The following is a 23384-nucleotide window of genomic DNA, read 5'->3' on the forward strand; positions in this document are numbered from 1 at the left end:
GGAGATGCCACTAGACAGCGAAGTGAAGGTGCTGAGTAGGCAGTTAGCCATTCAGCCTGGAGTGCAGGTTGGGTCAGCAGATAGACATCAGGGGTGATCAATGGCTCCATCGGATCGTGAGACTGGATGGATCCCTTAGGGAGTGGGTCTGATAGGGAAGAGGTCTGAAGTCTGACCTCTAGGGCACTCCAGCACTCCAAGGGAGGGATATGGGGCAATCTAGTCCAGGAAACTGAGAAGGAGTGGCCAGGCCTGTGGGAAGAGAGTCCTGAATGTGCAGGAAGGAGGTGTTCCCAGGACACAGTGGGGGTCCCGGGCTGGGGATGTGCGTAGCTCAGTGGTTGAGGGCTTACCTAGCAAGTGAGAAGCTCTGGGTTTGAGTCCCAATACGGTGGTGGGGAGATAAGATAATTCAAGAAGAAAGCAGGCTCATTGGTGTTGTGTGCTACTGAGGAATCAGGCGAGCTAAGACAGAGTCAGAGCCCACCATTTTTTTTGTACTCGGGATTGAACTCAGGGGTACTTGATCACTGAGCCACATCCCCAGCCCTCTTTTGTATTTTATTCAGATAGAGACAGGGTCTCACTGAGTTGCTTAGCACCTCGCTTTTGCTGAGGCTGGCAATCCTCCTGCCTCAGCTTCCTGGCCACTGGGATTATAGGTGTGCACCACAGCGCTGGGCTCAGGACCGACCATTATGACATAGCAAGTGGATGGAAGTCACCGGTGACCTTGTGGGTTGAGAAGATAATAAGATAATTGCAAAGAAATCAGGCAATGTACATGTGTGTGTGTGATTGAAAGAAAGTACAGATATTTGTTAGAATAATATTCTAGGAAAGGAAACTATCAATGACACAGGAAAAAGGGAAACTGCAGGGACCAAGGGCCTGGGACCCTGGGGACAGGGGAGCAGCTGGCCTCAGGTAGCATGAGGGCATTGTATGTGAATGGATGCTGAACACATGGGCTCAGTTGCAGAAAGATGGAAAGATTCTGCAGTAAGTGGGTGTGGGGAGTCGGAAGCCATTTGGAAAACAGCATGACTTGGGATGAAAGCCGTCACTTCAGGCTTGAAAGCGCCTCCCGGGGAGCATCCAGACCATCCCTTATCAACAAGCTCTCCCAGCACCCACTCTGTGCCAGGCCCAGGGCCAGGTAGAGGGGTTTACTGATGACTCACCCAGTGTCGCTGTTGCTGAGAATTTCACAGTTGAGGAAGGGAGACAGACCTGTAAAGTGACTCTAATACAACGTGCTAATAATAAAGACGTGTACAAAGTGGCTCGAGAACAAAGAGGGAGAGAGTGACTGTGCCCCGAGGGGTCGGAGAAGGCTGCACAGAGGTGACATTGCAAGGAGGCTTCATGAGGATCAGAACAGTACCGAGCTCGCTGGCGAGGAAGGTCACTCAAGGTGGAAAGTGTGGCATGTGAAAGACACAGAGATGAGACAGATCCTTTCACCGACTTTCTCTCTGCTCCACCTGTCTCTCTTCTTCTTACAGCTCGCCCCCCCCCCCCCATTCCCAAGCTGTCACCTCTCAGGCTTCCTCAGTTCAAGAGGAAATTTTTCCTTTTGGAAAGTTTAATAAACTTCCGTGCAGCTTGTACTGAGTCATGACAAAGGTGTGTTTCACACTTAAACAAACGTCTCAGATGTTATTTTTTGCACTTGAAGAACGAGCTATTTTTAAAGAAATTCAAACGCACTGGGACTCAGCAAGGACGATTTCTGTGACCTGTTTTGAAAGAAGTGAGCTCTACAAAAGAACATAGTGACCAGCGGTGGCCGAATCAGAGGACCTGGCAACTCTTTCCTTTAAATGTTTCCGTGAGCCAGTGGGCAGTTTCCCCTCTACCAAGTCGCTCTTTTTATCTTGCTATCATCTTGTCTTCTGGAAAACTCTTAGGGAATATGCAAGAATTAGCTAATACTTGAGTAAAGAGAGATGAGGGCGCACTCCCCAAGAGGTGGAACAAGATAATGGCAGAGGGGATGGAGAGAGAGGAATGGATTTGAGAGACATTTAAAAGGTGTAGCAGGGCTGGGGGGCCTGGCTTAGTGTTGGAGAGCTTGGCTGGCACGCAGGAGGCCCTGGTTTCATCCCCGCCCTGAAAACAAACAATAAAACAAAAATGCAGTCAACTGAGAGGAAAAGGCATTTCTCAGTGCTTCCTAAGGATCACAGTACCTGCCTATGTGGCTCTCCTCCCTCTGTCACATGCTGAGAGCTCCCTTGGAATCTGTTCCTCCATCCCCTGGCATCTGGGCTGGTTGGTGACAACTGTAATCAATTGAACATAGCAGAAGTGATGCTGGGTCAGTCCTAGGACCAGTTTTTAATAGATTTGGCAGCTATTGCTGGGAGAAGCCTAAGACAGGAGCTCATGGAGGGAGTCCAGCTGACATTTTAGCTAAATTCCCCCGAAATATAGTTCATAATGGAGGATGAAATAAATGCTTAACTGTATTATTATTATTATTTTAGAAAATTCTCCCTTTTATAATTTAAGTTCCAAGACAGAATTAAACACCCATTCCTAGGGTAATTGCCTTTCCCATTTCTTTAGTGACCTTCAAGGTGAAGCAAATTCTTCTGGATCTTGTTGGTCTGAAGAGGCTGCTTCTTTTCTCAGAGATGCTGAGAACACCTGCCACTGGCGGTGGTGAGATTAAATGAGAGGAGGAGAAGGAGGAAATGCTCTGCAAACTGCAGAACATTGAATAAGTGACCATCACAACTATTTGACCATTGGTTATGATTTGACCTCCAGTCTAAGGTGTCTGCATTTAATGTTAAATTGCCACCTTCTTTTCCATATATATATATTTTTTGTATCAGGGATTGAACTCAGGGGCACTCAACCACTGAGCCTCATCCCCAGCCCTATTTTGTATTTTATTTAGAGACAGGGTCTCACTGAGTTGCTCAGCACCTTGCTTTCTGCTGAGGCTGCCTTTGAATTCATGATCCTTGGGTCTCAGCCTCCAGAGTCACTGGGATTACAGGTATGCTAATTTATTTATTTTAGGTACTGGGGATTTAACAAGGGGTACTTTACCACTGAACTATATCTGACCCCTTTTTATTTTATTTTTTCATTTTGAGATGGCATCTTGTTAAATGGCTCAGGGTTGCTGAGGGTCTCCCTAAATTGCTGAGACTGACCTTAAACTTGAGATTCCTGCCTCAACTTCCAGAGTGGGTAGGATTATAGGCCTGTACCACTACTTCAGGCTAAATGCTTAACTCTTTAATCATTTTTTTTTAGGTTTTTTTTTTGTCATATTAAGTTTTAAAAAATATTTTTAGTTGTAGATGGACATGATACCTTTATACTGTTTATTTATTTTTATGTGGTGCTGGGGATCACACACTCAGTGCCTCACACAAGCTAGGCAAGTGCTCTACCACTGAGCAACATTTTTTAAATTAATTCATTCATTCTAATTTATTCTAATTAGGAATATGTGACAGCAGAATGCATTTTGATTTATTGTACACAATTGCAGCACAACTTTTCATTTCTCTAGTTGTACATGATGTAGCATCACACAATATGTGCAGTCATAAATTTACCTAGGGTAATGATATCCATTTCATTCCATCATCTTTCCTGCCCCCATACCCCCTCCACTCCTCCACTTTGCCCAATCAAATTTCCTCCATTTTTCCCACGTCTTGAATCAATTTTTAGATATCAGGTTGGTGCCTTAGAAGCATCCAATGATATCCAATGAATTGTTTTGCTTCTCTCTTACCCTTTAAAAATTTAGAATCATTATAAAACTTGTGGCTTTGTCTATATTCAAAGTCTTTTCATCATTTGTTGTAATTATTTTTTATGATTAACTCATAATTCTGGCCTTTGTCTGAAGAGAGCCTCCTTAAACTAGTTCCTGTAGCTTTTCAGGGTGACCTTGATGTACTTTGAGAGCTTCCTTGCTTTCTGACATGACAAGATGTCCCAGGTTCATCTTACACATTTCCTGCCTTCCTAATGGAAAGAGCCATTTCTCCAAAGAGCCCTGGCCCATTTTAGTGTGAGATAGCATTTAGAGACTTTCTGTGTGATCATATTATCAATCTCATATAAAAGTTATGTTCATGTTTTGACCTGTTTTTATTTTAGGGATTATTTAAAATTTATAAGATTTAATGATTTAAATATTTACATGAATCATTTACATGATTTCAAAGTGAAAGCAAAGGTTCATTCAGAGAAGCAGAATATCCAATTCTTTCCCCTCCACACTATGTATTTCGCCTGGTAAAAACCCTTTTAAAGTCTGGTTTCTCAGTCTCAGCAACATTGACATTTCAAGCCAGATGATTCTTTGGTATGAGAAGTTGTCCTGTGTATTGTAGGATGGATGGCAGCACCCTGGTCCCTACCCATTAGATGCCATGTGATACAAGTAAAAACATCTACACAGTGCTAAATGAAGGGGGCAGGGGCACACAAAATCTTGCCTGGTTGCGAATCACTGTTTTAAAGGAAACATTTCTTGCTGACCCTTGAGAATTTGACCTTCAGTCCAAGACACCTGCACTTAATGCTAAAATGTCACTTTAGGCAATCACTTGGCACCAACATGATCGTTGAATTTTGGGTTGCAGGGATCATTTACAAGGTGTTTGTCCTGGTGATCCAGAATCTACTTTTATCATTATTATTTGTAGGTTATAATTGAAACCAAGATGGGAGTTCATAACCCACTTGAATCTAATGTATGAAATATGATATGTCAAGAGCTTTGTAATGTTTTGAACAACCAATAAAAAAAAGAAAAAAAATAATTGAAACCAAGACACATATTTTAGAAACTTCTCTTAGAACTTGTAGACCCCTGAAAATATATCTACCCAGAGATTCACAGACACTTTGGTACTTTCCTTGATTTGTGAAATACTGGGGCAGGGGATTTTTGGGTGTTTTTCTGCTGCTTTAAGCCTGTTTTGTTTTGAAAGTCTAGGAGTTCGCCTGTCAATCCAGAGTGGGCAGTATAGTGGTTTGAGGGCATCAGGTTGAAATTCATATTTCCCTCTTAGCAGCTCTGTGATGTAGAAAAGCTTACCTTCTTGGAGACTTAGTTTCCTCATCTATAAATTAAGATAAAATTGTACTCCATAGGATTGTTGTGAGGATTAACAACATAATGCATTTCTACCATTTCAGAGGTAGAACACTTGCTCTGCATGTGTAAAGCCCTGGGTTCTAACCCCAGGACCACCCGACCTCTGTCTGCCCCTTTTCCCCCTCCGCCCCCAGCAAAACACAAACAAATAAAAACCCACAATACATGTTAAGTGTTTAACATAATTCATGGAACATAATAAGTGCTTAGTAAATGTTGGCTGTGGTATAATTACCACCAGGGCCAGGTGGTGGTACACCAGGAAATACTGTGAGTCACAGGATAAGCAAAGAATACCTTCATGGAGTATGAATTCTACTTGAGGATCTTCATAAAGAGGCTTTTTTTGTGGGGGAGGGGTACCAGAAATTGAACCCAGAGGTGCTTAACCACTAAGGCACATCCCCAGTTCCTTTTTATATTTTATTTAGAGACAGGGTCTTGCTAAATTGCTGAGGGCCTCCCTGAGTTACTGAGGTTGATCTTGAATTCGTGATCCTCCTGCCTCAGCCTCTGGAGCCACTGGGATTTCAGTCTTGTGCCACTACACCCGACTAATAGGCTTTGAGTTTTCATCCTAAAGGATAGTAATTAACATTATTTTCATGTAGGAGTGAATAAATAAATAAAACAAGCATGGGAATAAAAGGTAAAGTCTGTAAATACTGTGAAGAGAAAATATGAGAAAGAAGTTTCATCCTTGAAGCTGATGAATTTGGACCTCAAGCCCAGACCTCCAGGAGTTCCAACTTTTTTTCTGCTGGGACAGTACTTTGCTGGTAATGTCTCTGCATAGTTCTGGGCTGTTCTGCATCTTGGACTGATAGTAGTATCAGAATATTGGGAGAAGTTATGGAAGCAGTAGGGTAGGGGCTTCCTGACCAGGAGTCCCTGCTCTCCTCTTGTAGATTCCTCCCCTTTGCAATCACTTTGGAATTTGTTATACAAAAAAGGGTGAATGGGAAAGTTTGCTACATATTTTTTCAACTAATTATTCATTATGTGAATATTATATGCTATCAACTCTAAGTGATAGAAAAAGAACAAATAAAAATTCTGCCCACATAGAATTTATCGTCTACAGATTATTCAATATTAGAGGCTACCATGACCTCCATAAGGGAACTGAAATGAGGAACAGTAGAGGGAATGGGCTTGGGGCTGAAGAGGAGGATCAGCCAGTTACAGACAGTTGAGTAGCATATGAGACATCCACAGGGATGTAGGCTGTTGGGAGCTTTCAGACATTCTTGGTAGAGTTGGATAATCATAATGGCATCTATTGGTGGTGGTAGTGAGTAGGCGGGGTGCTAGATGTCCTGTAATATATGGATAGCATCATATGATTTTTGAATATCCTAAGGGGCATTTGAGTAGGTAAAAATATAACTATTTAAGCCAAATAACTCACTCCATTTTTCATATAAATACAAAGTCCTTTCTAGCATGATTTTGCTATTCCAGGGAGGCAAATAGTATGCAAAGTGAATGAAGATTACACCTTTTGTTCATCATTTTAGAGCATCTTGTCAGAAATAGCAATTCTACTGTGGATTAGAGGCTCTGAATGGCATCTGTAGCTACTGCATTTGAGTCAATACTTCTCAAACTGTAAGGTACAGGTGAATCAGCAGAGGATCTTCTTCCCCTCCCTCCTTCCCTCTCTCCCTTCCCTCCTCCCTTCCTTCATTCCTTCCTTCTAACAATGGTAGTGACTGTTTGGATAATGATGGAAAGAATCCAGAAGAGTCTGACCTGACTCTATCAGAGATGGACAAACTGAAGAGTGAAGTTCTTTCGAGGGCAGGAAAGGAGGCCATCCAGGCACTGGGGAAGGACCTGGCCTTTGTTGAGAGGAGCTGGTTTTTGTAGAAGAAGGGAAGGAAGACAGAATGATTGGAGATGCGGGTTGATTTACAGACAGGATGGCGGGAAGGTGAGGAATGTCATATCCCTGTGTCCTTCCCCTCACTCATAGCACAATCAGACGCCCTTATCTCTTTGGCTTCTTCCTCCAGAACTGGCTGATGTTCAGGGAGGGGCAGGGAAGGAAGAATAGAGGAGGCCAGGCCCATCTCTGAGCTTTGGAAAATAACATGCAAGTAAGGTATTACCGTTACTACTCTACTGTATTATCCTCCTCTAGGTCACTGCTGACTGACTCAGATTTCTGCAACAATGGAAATGTTTCATGTCCACAGTGGCCACTTGCCATACATGGTTATAGAACATTTGAACTGTGCCTAGTGCATCTGAATTTTGAATTTTATTTAATTCTAAATAACTGAAATTTCAATTGACACATCTCTTGCATGGATAGTGCAGCTCTAGGTGTCTTCTGCCTTGCCTCCATGTGGTTCTTTAAGATGGCACCTTCTGTAGAGAGTGGTGCTTTTCTGAACCAAGAGCACTGAACTGGGAGTTAGACCAGAGTCTACCTTCAGCTGTGCCCTTGCCTAGCTGGATGACCTTGAGTAATTCACTTTCTTCAGTGGGTCTCAAGGACCTCTGCTTTTTTCTTGTCAGTGGGGAGACGGAAGGTTCCAATGGATGAAGGGTGTAAAGGCTCCAGGGAGGGTGAAGGGTCTGTACACCACACAGTAAGGGGAGCCAGTTCACCTCCCCTTGCTAGGAGCCCTTGCAAGAATGGCTCAGAGTGATGGGCCCAGCATGTGTCCCAAAGATGTCTCCTGCCTCTCTGAGAGTCAGAAAACTTTTCCCTGCTTTCTCCTGTAGGAGTTGGTCACTTGCTTCTTTGTGGGCATTTAATATAATTATTCAGGTAATTTGTTTCTCCCACCCACTGGCCTCCAATCCTATGAGGGCAGGGACGGTGTGGCTGTTTGCTTTTGTACCCATAGTGTACAAAAGTGCCTAGTAGGTTCTCAGTACATATTTTGTGCAATGATTGGATGAATCATAGAGTGCTGGTCTTTGAACTCAGGTATGATTTCAAAGCATTTTGAGCTCAAGAGCTTTATAACACTCATTACCTTCCCCTGTTTATAATAATGGAAATACCGGAAAGAACTCAAATACCCACCATAGGGAACTTGTTTTAATTAAATAATTTTTAAGACTCAACATTATGCAGAAGAGTACAAAGAAAGAGTAAATACACAAAAGAGGTATATTTATTTTATACGCAGTTAAAAAAGATCAAAACAGGAGTATGTGATAATCCTACTTTGTAAAAGATATTTATATGTATAGAAACTATTGGGACAATACTGCATATATAAATATTAAGGGTGATTATGCTGGGATTGGTGGCACATGTCTGTAATCCCAGCGGCTAGGGAGGCTGAGTCAAGAGGATCACAAATTCAACACCAACCTCAGCAAAAGCAAGGCACCAAGCAACTCAATGAGACCCTGTCTGTAAATAAAATACAAAATAGGGCTGGGGATGTGGCTTGGAGGCTGAGTGCCCCGAGTTCAATCTTGATACAGGCCCCCCCCCAACGCGTGCGAAAGAACAAACAAAAAAACCTAAAACAAAACAGTAATTATTATCAGTGGGTAGAATTGGTAGGTGATACTTTTAATCTTTTTTTTTTTTTCTAAAAGGTCCAGGCCTATTTTTTTTTTTTTTTGAACTGTAAACCTGGGGCGCTTTACTACTGAGCTGCCCTTTTCTTTCTTTCTTTCTTTTCTTTTTTTTTTTTTTTTTAAATTTTGAGTTAGGTTCTTGCCAAATTGCTTAGAGCCTTACTAAATTGCTGAGGCTAGCCTTGAACTTATGATCTGCCTGCCTCAGCCTCCCCTGTCCATAGGATTATAAGCATGCACCACCATGAGTAGCTCTGTTTGAGGTTTCTTTCTTTCTTTTTTTTTTCCTTAAATGTACCAAATATATTCAGAAAAGGCAAAAAAGCAGTTAGAAAATAAATCAGTGGTATCAGCCATGGTGGTGCATGTCTGTAATCGCGGCAACTTGGGAGGTTGAGGCAGGAGCATAGCAAGTTCAAGGCCAGCCTGTAGCTCAGTGGTAGAGTGCTTGCCTAGCCCTGGGTTGACTACCCAGGACCACTAGCACAACAAAACAAAATAAAGCGAAGTGAAACAAAACAAAAACAAACAAAAAAGAAACAAAGAAAGTAGATTGTTGGTTTCTTATGGCTGGGGGTGTGAATGGAAATGAATTGTAAAGGGATAAAAGGAATCTTGGGGAGATCCATAAATATTACAAATATTCTGAAACTGATTTGTGTTGATATTGCACTGCTCAGTAAAGTTATTAAAAATCATTGATACTTTTATGATATATAAATATATTTCAATAAAATTGTTAAAAGGTAATATATGTGTATATGTATCCTACACACCAATTCTACTTTCCACCCCAATTAAACACTAGTAGTGACTGGTATTTAATTCTTTCTTTTTTTCAATGCAGAATCCAACATAAACATTATAGATACATGATTTTCTGTAACTTTCTTATTTCTCTGGACATGTACCATGGGACATGAAAAATTTAACACTAGCTCTCTGGGACATGGGATTGGGGTGGAGGAAATGGAGTTAGGGGCAGAAAGGAAGAGAGACAATTTTTAACTTTCTTTGCTTTTGTATCATTTGCATATTTTTGTCATGAGTATTTGTGCTTACAAACACGATAAACATATTGAAATAAGAGATACTATTAATCCTTAATGTCATGCCTTCCATCTATTTTTTTTTTTCAGTTTTCGGTGGACACAACATCTTTATTTTATTTTTATGGGTGCTGAGGATCGAACCCAGCGCCCCACGCATGCCAGGTGAGGATGTTACCGCTTGAGCCACATCCCCAGCCCCCTTCCATCTATTTTTAAAAAATTAAAATTTTTACTACACAGCACACCTTGCTAAGTACTTGATGTAGTTTTTATAAAAATCTTCTGAGGTAGATATTATGTGTCACTTGACAGATAAGGGGTCTAACACCTAGATTTGTGAAGGTCACACAGCCAGTGTACAGTGAACTTAGATCTTTCTACTGCAGCATCTCTTCTCCCTTGGTGGACTTATGTTCATCCTCCAAAACCCAGCTTCAATGATCTCATCACCTGGGCACTTCTTGTTTTTCTTAGTTCACTCAGGCAGAAAGATGACTCTGTCCTGAAGATGATCACAATCCAGAGAGGAGACAGACAGCTAAACAATGATAGTCTAGAGTCATAAGAGTACATGGTTTTTAACAGGGCTATGTGAAGAGAGTTTAGGCTACTTGTTTGAAACAGTCAAGGCATTCCAGAGAGCTGGTTGATATGAATACCCAGGAATTTTTCAGGAGGATAAAGGAAGGTGTGGGTGGTCAAAAGTGGGGATTTGGAGTCTAGCAGCTATCTCAGGAGGGGCTCAGGAATGTCACAGACTGGGCATACTATGGAAAGGATAGTTTTGTAGTTCAGTGTGGCTAAGGGTCAAGCTGGCCTATAAGAGGGGCAAAGGGAAGGGTGTGTGTCTTGAAGCTGAAGGTAAGATCACCAATGTTTTTTTTTTTTTTTTTTTTTTTTTTTTTTTTTTCAGTTGAAATCGTTTACTCTGTGAATGAAGCAGAGATTAAAATATCCAGAAGAGACTGGATCCCCAGGGACTTTCTTGGAAGGTCTTTCCTCTGTCTGGCTGTAGCTCTGGGTGATCAGGTAGTTTGCCCCTGGCTAAGAATTGTTCTAGGGTGGGAACCTTGCATTGGTCAGTGCATCCCAGCACCTTACACAGTGCCTGGCACGCAGCAGATATTCCGTGGTGGCTGAACTGGCTGGCAAAATGGTGGGCACCAAGAAGGTGCCACCCAGTAACTGTAAAAGAAAAAGTGCACGTTGGGCGCAGTGTCACGCTCCTGTAGTCCCTGCTGTTTGAGCAGTTGAGGTGGGAAGATGGCTTGAGCTCAAGTTTGAGACCAACCTGGGCAATGTGGTTAGACCTCAACAAACAAACGAAAGGAATGAATCTTTATTTCTCCTCCAGCACAGTTCCTGGAACAGTGTAGGTAAGCATTATCCACGTCTGACCCAACTGTAAGGAGATTCTGGGCCCAAACTCAATTCCTGGGGAGGTCCAGAAGAGGCAGGGGTAGAAGAGGTGATTGCGGCAACTTCTGTTCAGTGCTTGGTATGTTCCGGGAGAATGCACAACTATTGTTTTATACCATATTCCCAACAGCTCTTAAGTCAGAATTCTTGTCCTAGTTTCCCGGACGAGGAAACTGAAGCTCAGAGTGGCTTATAACTTGGCCAAGGTCACACAGCTGGCAAGGGGGCAGGGAACAGAGGCTGGGGATCCGAATCTTTTAACAAGTCAGAGCTCTGGTTTGCCCCTCCTCCACCCGGGGAGCAATGCGGCGCTTACTCCGTCTGCGTAGCCGCTGGGGTTGGGGAGCGTCCCGCACTGGGGCACCCGGCCTAGGGAGGCTGGCTCACCGCCTCCAGCGGGAGCTGTTCCCAGGTTCGGAAGTTACGAAGTTTCCGTACATTTCACTCGCCTCTCACCGCAGCCGGTCTTCACTCCCCAGCTGTTACGCCGCCAGCGCAGCAGGACTCAGGTGCTGCAGCGGGTAGGGGCCTGGCGCAGGGAGGAAGGCGGGGACGCAGTTTACGTAAGCACCGGTTCACAGGTGCATGCGGCCGCCGCCAGCGCGTGCTCCCTGCGCGCTCCCAGGTGCGCAGTTGGCGCAGGCGGCGGCGCGGCCCGGCGACGGCGGGCGCTGGCCGGCGCTCTCAGGTGCGGCAGAGCGCGCGTGGAGGGAGCGCGCGGCGAGCGAGGGGCGGGCTTTCCGTTCCCCAGCAGCCGCGGGCCCGCCCCCCGGCCCGGCCAATGGGTGCGCTTGGCGGCGTCACGTGCTCGCCGCCGCCGCCGCCGAAGCGGAGACCGGAGCCGCGAGCGCCACCAGGGCAGCAGCCGCCGCAGCCGCCGCCGCTGGGCTGAGGAGCCGGAGACGCGGGCGGACGAGGTGGCGGCGGCGGCGGAGAGGGAGCGGGGACCGGGCGCGGGCAGAGCGCGGCGGCGCGGGTAGGCTGCGGCGGGGCAGGCGCCTGCTTGGCGGGCCGTCCCGGGCGGGCGGCGGTTGAGGCGGCGGTTGAGGCGGTTGGCGGTGCCGGCCGGGCCCCGCATTGTTTGTTGTGCGTCCTTAGCAGCGGCGGCGGCCGAGGCGGAGAGCAGGGCGCAATCCCGGCCCCGTGGCTCCGGCATTGTGGCCGCCGCCGCGTTGCCCCTGTCGCTTCGGGGAACGGCAGCGGGCAGCCTTCCTCACCTTCGGGGGATGGGGTCCCGGCCCTGAGCACCCGGAGGGCGTGGGCAGCGTGGGGGACGGGCGCCGGGAGCTCTGGGTCGGCTGGAGGGCTCCGGGCAGGTGTTGGAGGACATTGGGGGCAGGAGCTGGGGGAGAGGCTTGGGGGCCGGGCTGAGGGTGTGGGTAGATTGGAGGAGAGTGGCGGGTACAGGGATCCAGCCCAGTGGAGGGTGGAGGGCCTTCGGGCAGGTTTGGGGGGCCCTTGGGGCAAGGGCGAGTGCGAGAGGTATGGAGGGCATCTGGCGGGTGGGGACAGCGTGTAGAGGTTCAGGAGGTTGTGAGGGGTTTTGGGGAGGGCGAGGGGCGAACGGGGTGGAAGTGGAAGGAGGAGACAGGGGACTCGAGGCAGAAATGGAAGGAGCCGATGCCAGGTTAACGTTGCGTGTGAGGGGCAGATACCGGGAAGGCCACCCGAGGGTGAAGGGGAATGGTGGAAGAGGGGGTCCCGGTAGAGGGAAGTGCGGCTGGCAGGCCGAGCGCGAGGAGCCAGGGAGGGCCGGAGGGCGTCTGGGGGTCTCGAGTGGTGCGGAAAGAAACGAGGTGTTCAGGCAGGAGGTGTGTGCGAGAGTAGGCCCAGGGGCCCCAGGAAACCCGAGAGGAGTGGCTGGGCAGGAGGTGTGTAGGGAGGAAAGAGGAGAGGGGGTTGACATTCGAGGGGAGATGGGCAGGTGTTTGATCCTCAGGGGAAAGGAGTATGAGGTGAAAGGGGGAGGGTAATTGAGCAGGGATGAGTTTCAGGGTTTGGGGAGTGAATAGGGACAATGAGGTAGGGTGATTTGAATGGAGAGAAGTTGTCTGGGTGGGGTGTATGTGGTGCAATTAACAAGGAGCAGAAGTGAGATGGAGGGTGTTCATTTGGGAAGAATGGATGAAAATGGGGAGCAGTAGGAGGGGAAATTTGGAGGTTGTGGGGACACTGGAGGAACAGGTGTGTGGGGCAGGATGGAGAGGGTGTGAGGTGGTGGGCAGAAAGGAGGAGGGAAATGTTCTTGGAGTGGCAGGCGAGATGGGACAGATGGGAATATTTCTGGGGCACGAAGTATGGAAAGAAGTGTGTGTGTGTGTGTGTGTGTGTGTGTGTGAAGGAAATCAGTAGGGATGGTGGTGGAATAGGTTGAAGGGAAGGTGTACAGGTCTGGAATATCATAGGTGGAGGGAGGGTTTGGTTTGGGGCACCATAATGGAGAAGGGAGTAGGCAGGGAACAGTGGGGAGGAAGTGGAGAAGACAGGATGTTTTGGAGTAGAGAAAAAGGGGAAGGGGTGAGGTAGTTATGTGTGTGGGCATGTCTGTGATTAGACAAGGTATATGGGATTGGGGTGGTGGTGGGCGAAGTAGGATGTCCGGGTTTAGGACAGAAAATAACTATTTAGGTGGAGAGAGTTAGGAAAATAGGTTGCTTTTAAGAGTACAGAAGTCCAAGGTATAGAAGTGTGGGGAGAGACTGGATGAGTCCTGAGAGTTTGAAAGGTCCAAAATTTTTAAGTCACTAAAAATATAAGGAAAGGCTGAGTGCAGAAGTTGGGGGCAGGAAACAACCAACATTACATCTAAACTCAGAGAAACTGGAAATTGAGAATGAGGGGGCAGGGAATATGGATCCTAGAATGTTGTAAATAGAAAACGGAGGGCATCAAACTACATATATATTTCAGAGTTTATGCTACTACAATTGGGGAGATCGTGAAAACTGATTTTTTTTTTTTTTTTTTTTTTTTTAATGATCAGCAGAAGGGGAATGGGTTAGAGAGAGTTGAATGCCCCATTGAAGTTTGGAGGAGGTGTGTGGTATGTATCCTCCTAGCATAATTATCTGATGGGTGGACAGATAGAAGAGCCATAGAGGGTCATGAGGAGTGCACCAAAAGTGAATGGAAATGGGATTGCAGCAGATGCAGGGCATATGTCTTTGTGAAGCTGCAAGAGAGAGTCTAGGGGCAATAACATTCAAGGGCTGTGTATAAGAAAGGGAGGAAGGGATACCTTGGTGCAGTTTATCAGATAATCCTGGTGCTTTCTGGGTAATGGGGCAGTATTTAGGCATCGGGTGATGTAATATCTGAGTCTCATACTACAGGCTGACTGAAGGAATATACACTTATCTCCTGAAGTGGCAGAAATGGAGCCTTTTGACTCTTTCAAAGGATGAATAAATGCTACTGGATCGTTGTCCTTTTCTCCCAAAGTAAAATTTTGTTGGAGGTTTCTGGATTCCCTGGTATTTAGATTTGTGTTGCAGAGCATGGTTTTAGCTTTGTTGAGAAAAGACACCTCAGGCTGGATGTACATATGGCTGTCAGCTTGCCAGACACATGGAAAGTAACCTTTAGGAGTTTGAGCATAGACATTTCAGTGTTCTGTGGCTTGTGTTAAATTCTTTGGGATTTGAAAGGATTAAGCAAAGTGCTCTGAGATTGCTTCAGTAAGCAGGGTTCCTAAAATCTTGGAAAACAACTTCTCTTTTGACAGTTGAAAATTAAGTCTAGTCAGATTTTGCTAAAAAGTAAATTTCATCATGTTGCAGAAGTAACCTCAGTTGTTACTCTGTGGGCTTCATACAGCATAGTATTATGGTAGCTACTCTGACTTCATACAAATTGTCTGCGTTGGAAATTTGGGAGTTTTCCAGGTTGATTAGTTTTCTTTTTTTTGTCAATTTAGGAAGTATCTTAATGCAGCCTTTGTATGTTCAAAGAATATTTGAGTGGAAATAGGAATCTTGTTATGTTTAACAAGGATTGAGCAAAATTTTAAGTAATCTGTGAAGGTAATAATTTTTAAAAATCTGAATTTTGTCATGAAATGTGCTGTGTAAGCAGCAAAATAATGCATTGCTCTATCATTTTTGGAGGAAAAGATTTTTGAGTGTAGTATACTGTTGATTGGAACTCTTGGAGTATTTGAGATTTGATATATGTTTAGAATATAATTATAGGTAGCATATCTGGTCCCTTTGCTTGTTGGCAGAGAATTTGAACAGTAGGATATAAGATAGAGACTTGGGAATTCTCTCTAATATGGACATTGTTTTTTTCTTGTGTATTTTAAGTCCATTTTGTTCATCTTATTGATTTGGGTTAAGCAGTACTTTCTTGTTCAAAATACTCAATTTTGGTTTAGAGTTCTGATTATATGTATTGTTAGCTTGAGGTAATTTTCAGGCACTTTAAAATATTATACTGAGTTTATGAACTAAGGAAGGCAGGTTATTTAGATTTTGTAGGATAAATAACTGGGTTCTAGTTTTATTTTTACTGTAACTTGCTGGACAAGACACTTAATCCCTTTGTTCTTATTTCTCTCTCCAGAAACCTGAGTCTTTATCTACCTCCCAAGGTAGTGAGATGGTTTATATAAAACAAGTTTATGTCTTTTCGGAAGACTAGAATTATGTTAATATAGGGATAGATGTCCATTTCTTTACCTCTTTATCCCAGTTCTGCAGCCTTTAGACAGGTCAGATATTAATTAGTGCTTCAAAATTTACCATTAGGTGGAGTGATTTGTTGTGAGAAACTTTGTTAGAAATGAGACTTTGAACATCAGAGATGTCTGCAAATTGAAGTTTGTTCATGGTTTATCAAGTACTTACCTTTCAACAGTAAAAAAAAAAAAAAAAAAAAAAAGTACTTACCTTACCTGGCTTAATAACTGCAGGAATAACTGCAGCTGGGTGTTGGTGTTGATTTGAATTCTTCAGCCCCAGCAGAAGTTTGTGGGAGACATTCTGAGTTCTAGTTGTAAGCTCACGAACATTTCTAGACATGATTTGCAGAGACAGTGAATTCAATTCTTAAATTAGGAATAATAAATATATAGTTCATATATATTTTGCAGAGAATTGATTCTCAGTGGCATGAACAGAAAAATAGAGCTGTTGCTTCTATCAGAGACATTAAGCTCCCTTTTTCTGATTTATTGAATACTTTTTCCTTTTTTAAAATTTTAGTTATCAAGTCATTCCCCATCATTGGATATCTCCAAGTTCATCAACAGGGTATACTGTGTTTGATGAGGAATGATTTTTTTTAATAGGTTTTTCTTTTCTTTCTTTCTTTTTTTAAAAAATATTTTATTAGTTTTTGGTGGGCCTTTATTTATTTATACCTTTATTTTATCTATCTATTTATTTATGTGTGCTGAGGTTGAACCCAGCACCTTGCATATGCTAGGCAAGCGCTCTACCGCTGAGCCACAACCCCAGCCCCCATCCTTTATTTATTTTTATGTGGTGCTGAGAATCTAACCCAGTGCCTCACACATGGTAGGCAAGTACTCTACCACTGAGTCACAGGATGGGGTTTTCAATATTATGTTTGGTTTACTAGTTATAAGGAGCCATCAGATGCTAGTCATGACTGACGTTGCAAAAATGTAAATAGTAAGTTGTTTTATTAGACATTAATTTGCCTTGAGCTTGGTGACACCAGCTCTGACTAGTAGTTTCATTGTGATAGCTGATCTAATATAATAGTTTACTGTCTTTTTTTCTTTTAATAAGTTTATTTTTATACATTTTAAAAATTGCAACTTTCAGAATAGATAAGAAAATTATTTTTATAATACTGAATCAAGTATCTCTTTGGTATAAAAATCATATAACGTGTGATCTTTAACTAAAAAAATTAATCAAGAATTATGACCTAATATGCTTTAGTTTACTGTCTTATGTAACATGTTTGGCCCTAATTACCCATCTTATTGCTCTTCTGTTTTCTTTTGTTTTGCACAGGTCCTTTTATCAAAAGATTGGTTGTTTTCCAAAATTTCTTTAGCTGTGGAAAAACTGTGGTAGGTAACCACAGGTATCTTCATACTTCACTCTAATTTTAGAAAACTGTTTCTTGAGATACGTAAGTTAAATTTTTATGACAGTTATAACAAAGAAAGTAGGACTGGGTGTGGTGGCATGCACCTGTAATCCCACTGACTCAGGAGACTGATGTAGGGAGATCTCAAGTTTGAGGCTAGCTTCAGCGATTTAGAGAGGCCCTAAGCAATTTAGCAAGACCCTGTCTCAAAATAAAAAGAGCTGGGGATATAGCTCAATGGTAAAGCACCCCTGGGTCCAATTCCTAGTACCAAAAAACAAAAACAAACCCAACCAAACAAAAAAACAAATAAAAATCCAATTAAGGGCTGGGGTTGTGGCTCAGTGGTATAGTGCTTGCCTCACATGTGTGAGGCACTAGGTTTGATCCTCAGCATCATAAACAACAGCAACAACAAAACAAATTAAAAAAAACCCCACACACAACAAAATAAAGGGGTGTGTGTGTGTGTGTGTGTGTGTGTGTGTATAAAAAGCCAGTAAAATAATGAGGCTAGATTAATGGTGATATAGATAAATTATTTGAGCCTGAAAAGTCTGTTAATCTTTAATCTAGCTTTTGGTTTTTGCATGGAATAGTAAGGTGTCCAAATGACCTGATTTGTCAGTTTCTGCCTAATTTGAATTATTTCTTTTCCTAAGAGTCATTTAAGTGTGCCATATTTGAGAAGTATAGTGCCTACCTCATGAAAGATTCTTCATACTTATGTGTGGCTGAGTGAATGAAGCTGTTCTAAAATCTAATTATTTGATATTCAAATTCTCTAACTTCTGACATAACCAACACTATGTAAAACATCTGCTTTCTTTAGTTAACTTTAGCACAACTTGAAAGGTTACAGTTGATTATATCAATAATAAAAACAGAGCATTGCATTGTGTGACTTCATGGTTCATTTCCATTTGAAAAGTGAGAATTCTGCAGCAGGTTGTGTAATAAATTCTCAGGCATTTCTAGGTCATGGATAAGATGTAGTTTGTTACTGTACCTGCAGAATTTCCTGTTCTCTGCAGTTTTCCAGGTGCTAAGATTTTTCACAATGTTCTATTGGGCAGATCAGCATTTTGTTTATGAATTTAATATTACCAAGTTAGTTCTGTTGACACATACAGCAACTAGTAATATTCTAGTAATAAAGGTGTCTCTAGATTTTTTTTTTTTTTTTTTAAGTATGCCTCTTTTTACTAAGCTTATTTTGCCAGTTTAACTCAAAGCATGCATTGGCATTTAGACTCAGAAACATGTTTGTGCCAAGCTTAAGATTTCTTAATGCTCAGTAGTATTTTATTGAGTAAAGAAGAGATCCTTCTCTAGATAGATTGGTTCTTTTTTTTTTTTGGTCAATGGACCTTTATTTATTTATTTATATGTGATGCTGAGAATCGAACCCAGTGCCTCACATATGGCCAGTCAAGCGTTCTCTACTACTGAGCCACACGCCCAACCCTAGATAGATTTTTTTGTGTGTGTGTTTAAAAAAAAAATTGGAAATTGAACTCGGACATTCAACTACTGAGCAACATCCCCAGCCCTGTTTCATATTTTACTTAGAGACAGGGTCTCACTGAGTTGCTTAGTGCCTTGCTTTTGCTGAAGCTGGCCTTGAATTCATGATCCACCTCCCTCAGTCTTCTGAGCCACTGGGATTATAGGCATGCACCACTGTGCCTGGCTGATAGATTGGTTATTAAAATGAAAATGAAGTCTTTGGTTTAGTCAAGCCTAACTGAAAATCGGTATGTTTTAAGATAACTAGGTGCCAGAAGCTCGGGCCATTGGCGCAGTGGATAACTATGTTCCAGGTGTAGTGACATATACCAGCTCCTTAGGAGGCTGAGGCAGGGGATTGCAAATAAAAGAAAAACAGGCTGGGGATATGGCTCAGTGGTAGAACATCCTTGGGTTCAAATCCTAGTCCTGGGGGAAGGGTGGTGGTGTGGGTGGGTAGAGGCGGGTGTGAAAATACCTTTGTAGTGACCTAATAAAGAAGTGGTTAATTTTCAAAGTTAAAACGGAAGCATTTCATTCTTAAGATTTTACAAATTTGAGAAAATTGTAACTTATCTAACATCGCATCTAATGTTAGGCTTCTGTACAGCTTAGCTTGCCTACATTTTAACCTGGGAGTGGGTAGTTGTTGAATTAAATAACTCTGGATAGATAACTGAATTTTGGTTGGCAAAGCTAAAGAACAGGAGGAAAAGGTATTAGAGTTTTGATGTAGATTAGCAGCCAGAGAGAATAAACATCTGAAACATGCCCGTGGTGTGCATATTTTCAGTTGTTTTTGAAGTAGGCTATGAATAAACTTACAATGTTATGGTTAGCATGGAAGAACAGATATTAAACATATTACTAATGAGGTTTTTTAAAAAGATGATATTTTAGAGTATTGTGATGTTTTCTAATCTGCCAGCTTTGGGTAAATATTGTGGAATTATACAAAATTAACTTTTGAAATTGGTGAGTTTTATGTTTAGTGATGTCCTTTATTTGTAGAACTCAGTTCATAAACCTGGACTTTGGTGTCTATAATAGCTACATAATATAGAAGAATAGCAGATAATTACATTTGGAGAAATGGAGGCACAAGGAATTGACTCTAGAGCAAAGAGAGACAGGCTTTCAGATTACACTTTCAGAAGTTGTGTATAAAAAATTCCTGTTAGATCTTGCTTTATTGAGGAAGGTTGATTGGTTGAGCAAGTTTGCTTCTTTCAGTGAATGTATTCAAAGACTGTGTGGGATAATCCTTAGCCCTGTTACAAAGCTCAGGATCCCAGGATTATGGAAATAGTAATGAACCTAAGAAAAAGGCTGACACTGGGTGAACTGTCCTTATAAGTTTGCCCTGAGCACCTGGTGTGTGACTTTGATTGGTGTGTTAGAAGAAGAATGGTTTTGACACTAGAAAATGTGGCTTTGAGGTCAGATCCTGGCGTTTTTTAGTTGTCTCTCTTTTCTCATGTCCAAAATTGGAATAAAACCTCTAATGTGTAAATTGAGGATTAAAGAAAAAAATTGTAAATTGCAAAGCATATAACATTGCTTTCAAAGGGAGGATTGAGCAGAATTGAGGGCAGTTTTTGAAGGGATGTAGAAATTTGACTCAGAATGTCCTGGAATGTACATAAAAGGGAATAGTATCCTGCATTTTTTTGCGGGTGGGTACCAGAGATTGAACTCAGGGGCACTCAACCAGGGAGTGTGTCCCCATTCCTATTTTGTATTTGATTTAGAAACAAGGTCTCATTGAGTTGCTTAGCACTTTGCTTTTGCTGAGGCTGGGTTTGAACTCATGATCCTCCTGAGCTTCTGGGCTTACAGGCTGTGTCACCATACCCCAGAGTACTATGCATTTCCACATATCATCAACCAGCTTCAACAGTTAACAGCATTTTGCTGCCCTAATTTCATGGTCCTTCACTCATTATTACATTTTTTTTTTAATATTTATTTTTTAGTTTTTGGCGGACACAACATATTTGTTTGTATGTGGTGCTGAGGATCGAACCCAGGCCGCACGCATGTCAGGCGAGCGCGCTACCACTTGAGCCACATCCCCAGCCCCTACATTTTCTGATTACATTTACTTTGTTTTTTTTAGTGTTTGCGATGAGCATACACACTTCCATCCATTAATACTTTTGCACATATTTCTAACCAGTAAGAACCAGAAAAACTCTTAACTTCCCACCCAATTAACAATAATTTTTTATCCTGTACACAGAAAGACCTGGATTTGAAACATAGCTCTACCACTGTGCTTTGTGCATGAAGCATATTACCTGTGCCCTCTGAGCTTCTGGTTTCTTATCTGTAACATGTAGATACAATGCCTTATCAAGTTATTTTGAGCTTAAATGAAATAATATGCAAACTGCTTGACACAAATGTTCTCAGTAAGTAGCCCAGGCTCTCTTCAGAACCTCCTATGGTATGTGAATTACCCTTCTTTAGTGTTGCAAAGGTAATAGTATTCTGGAATTATTATCCACTTAGCCTATTTAAATTTTACCTTCATTGGGCTATTTGAGTCTTCCAGTGAAATTCTCTAAATTTCAATAAATTTAGAGAATAAAAATTAAAGTGTTTATTCTCTTTCCTGAAACATCATTATTTTTCTATATAACACTCATTCCATTTCAGCACACACTGTATTTTACTTCTATATGTGTATTTTTAAAAATTTTTTTTAGTTGTAAATGGACACAATATCTATCTAGATTCTATCTGTCTATCTATCTATCTGGCATCTAGGATGCCACACTGCTTGTTTTTGTGTACCTTTTCTTAGTCTGCTTTGTTGGTTCTTCTTCATTCTTTATCTCTGCCCCCTTTGAACCCATGGGTACCTTAGAATAGAGCTATAGCCCCAGATCTTTGCATTTATTTAGTTTTTTTTTTTTTTAAGTATTTATTTATTTTTTAAAGTTTTCAGCGGACACAACATCTTTGTTTGTATGTGGTGTTGAGGATCGAACCCGGGCCACACGCATGCCAGGCGAGCGCGCTACCACTTGAGCCACATCCTCAGCCCCTGCATTTATTTAGTTTTAAGATTTTGATACAGGGTCGCTAAGATGCCAAGGCTGGCCTCCACTTCTGATCTTCCTGTGTTAGCCTCCTGAGAAGCTGAGAATATAGGTATGTGTCACTGTGCCTGACACTCCTGCCTCTTTTTTTTTTTTTTTTAAATACTTTATTTTTTTTAGTTTTCGGCGGGCACAACATCTTTGTTTGTATGTGGTGCTGAGGATCGAACCCGGGCCGCAGGCATGCCAGGCGAGCGTGCTACCGCTTGAGCCACATCCCCAGCCCCACTCCTGCCTCTTAATATTGAACCACCCTAGGGGTCTCTTCTCTTTATTCTCATTCTGTTGGTGCTCTCTTCCAATCAAAAAAATACCATGTATGTGTTGATGACTCTGACATTTTCCCCCCATCCTGCAAGAAATTACATCTCCCTCGTATATATTTTGTTGGTATTCACATTGAATTTGTCCCAAACCAGTCTTTTTTTTTTTTTTTTTTTTTTTGAGTAGCAGGTATTAAACTCAGGGGCACTCGACCTCTGAGCCACATCCCCAGCCCTGATTTGTATTTTATTAGAGACAGGGTCTCACTGAATTGCTTAGCTGAGGCTGGCTTTGAACTCTGGACCTCCTGCCTCCACCTCCCCAGCTGCTAGGCCTCAGTCATTTGTTTTTAAGATAGCATTTTTCACAAATTGAAATCAGGGTTGCATCTTATCATTAAAGGCATTGAATAATTATTCAGGTGACAGATATGACACTCTTCTCATTGCCTCAGTGTATGCAAACTTATTTTGTCTGTTTATATTGTTATCACTTCAGTTGAGTTATGTATCTCTCTCTCTCTTTTTTTTTTTGTACTGGGCATTGAACCCAGAGATGCTTTACCATGAGCTACATCCCCAGCATCCTCAGTCTTTTTTGCTTTTTAAAATTTGAGGCAGGGTCTCACTAAGTTGCTGAGACTGGACTCAAACTTGAAATTCTCCTGACTCAGCCTCCCAAATTGCTGGCATTACAGATGTGTTACATGGTTGGCCTTTTGTACACACTAAACTCCTAATCTTTACCCTATTATGTCTTTTTATTGCCCCTTTTAAGAGTCTCCAAATCACAGTTAAGTAGCAACTTTATCTTATAGTTGCTCAGGTCAAAACTTGGAATCATCCTTTATTTACTTTCTATTACATGCCACATTTAATCCACCAGAAAAACCTTGCCAGCTGTGTCTTCAATATATATCCAGACTCTGGCCATTTTTCATGATTTCACCGATCTAAGCTTATATCAGCTTGTCTGAATTACTGCAGTAGCGACTTTTGGCTCTTTCCCCCTTATAGACTATTCTCATAGTAGCAAGAATGAATTTTTTGGACTGGGATGTAACTTAGTGGTAAAGTGCCCCTGAGTTCAATCCTTGGTACCAAACAACAACAACAACCTCAACAACAACAACAAACCTTGGATTTTGTCAATTCTGATCAAGACTATCTGGTGATTTCCCCATCTTGCTCAGAGTAAAAGGCCAAGTACTATCAGATCCTCTTGTGATCTGATCCCTTCTTTGCTCTCTGACTCCCATCTTCTCTTATACTT

At 42.4% G+C, this 23384-nt stretch overlaps 1 protein-coding gene across 7 annotated transcripts in view; it reads left to right on the forward strand.

Moving 5' to 3' along the window:
- Positions 1-11998: 11998 nt before the first annotated feature.
- Positions 11999-23384, forward strand: part of Strbp (spermatid perinuclear RNA binding protein) — a 144150-nt gene continuing 132764 nt past the window's right edge. For 5 of the 7 annotated variants that reach the window (XR_013090348.2, XR_013090349.2, XR_013090350.2 and 2 more), the window contains exon 1: positions 11999-12142. The gene's annotated coding sequence lies outside the window, so the exon portion shown is untranslated. Of the gene's footprint in view, positions 12143-17153; positions 17213-23384 lie in introns of all 7 variants that reach the window. The other 2 variants (XM_076845512.2, XM_076845511.2) reach the window with 2 other exon arrangements.

Source organism: Callospermophilus lateralis, chromosome 2 (assembly GCF_048772815.1).
Source record: "Callospermophilus lateralis isolate mCalLat2 chromosome 2, mCalLat2.hap1, whole genome shotgun sequence".
Lineage (NCBI taxonomy): Eukaryota > Metazoa > Chordata > Mammalia > Rodentia > Sciuridae > Callospermophilus > Callospermophilus lateralis.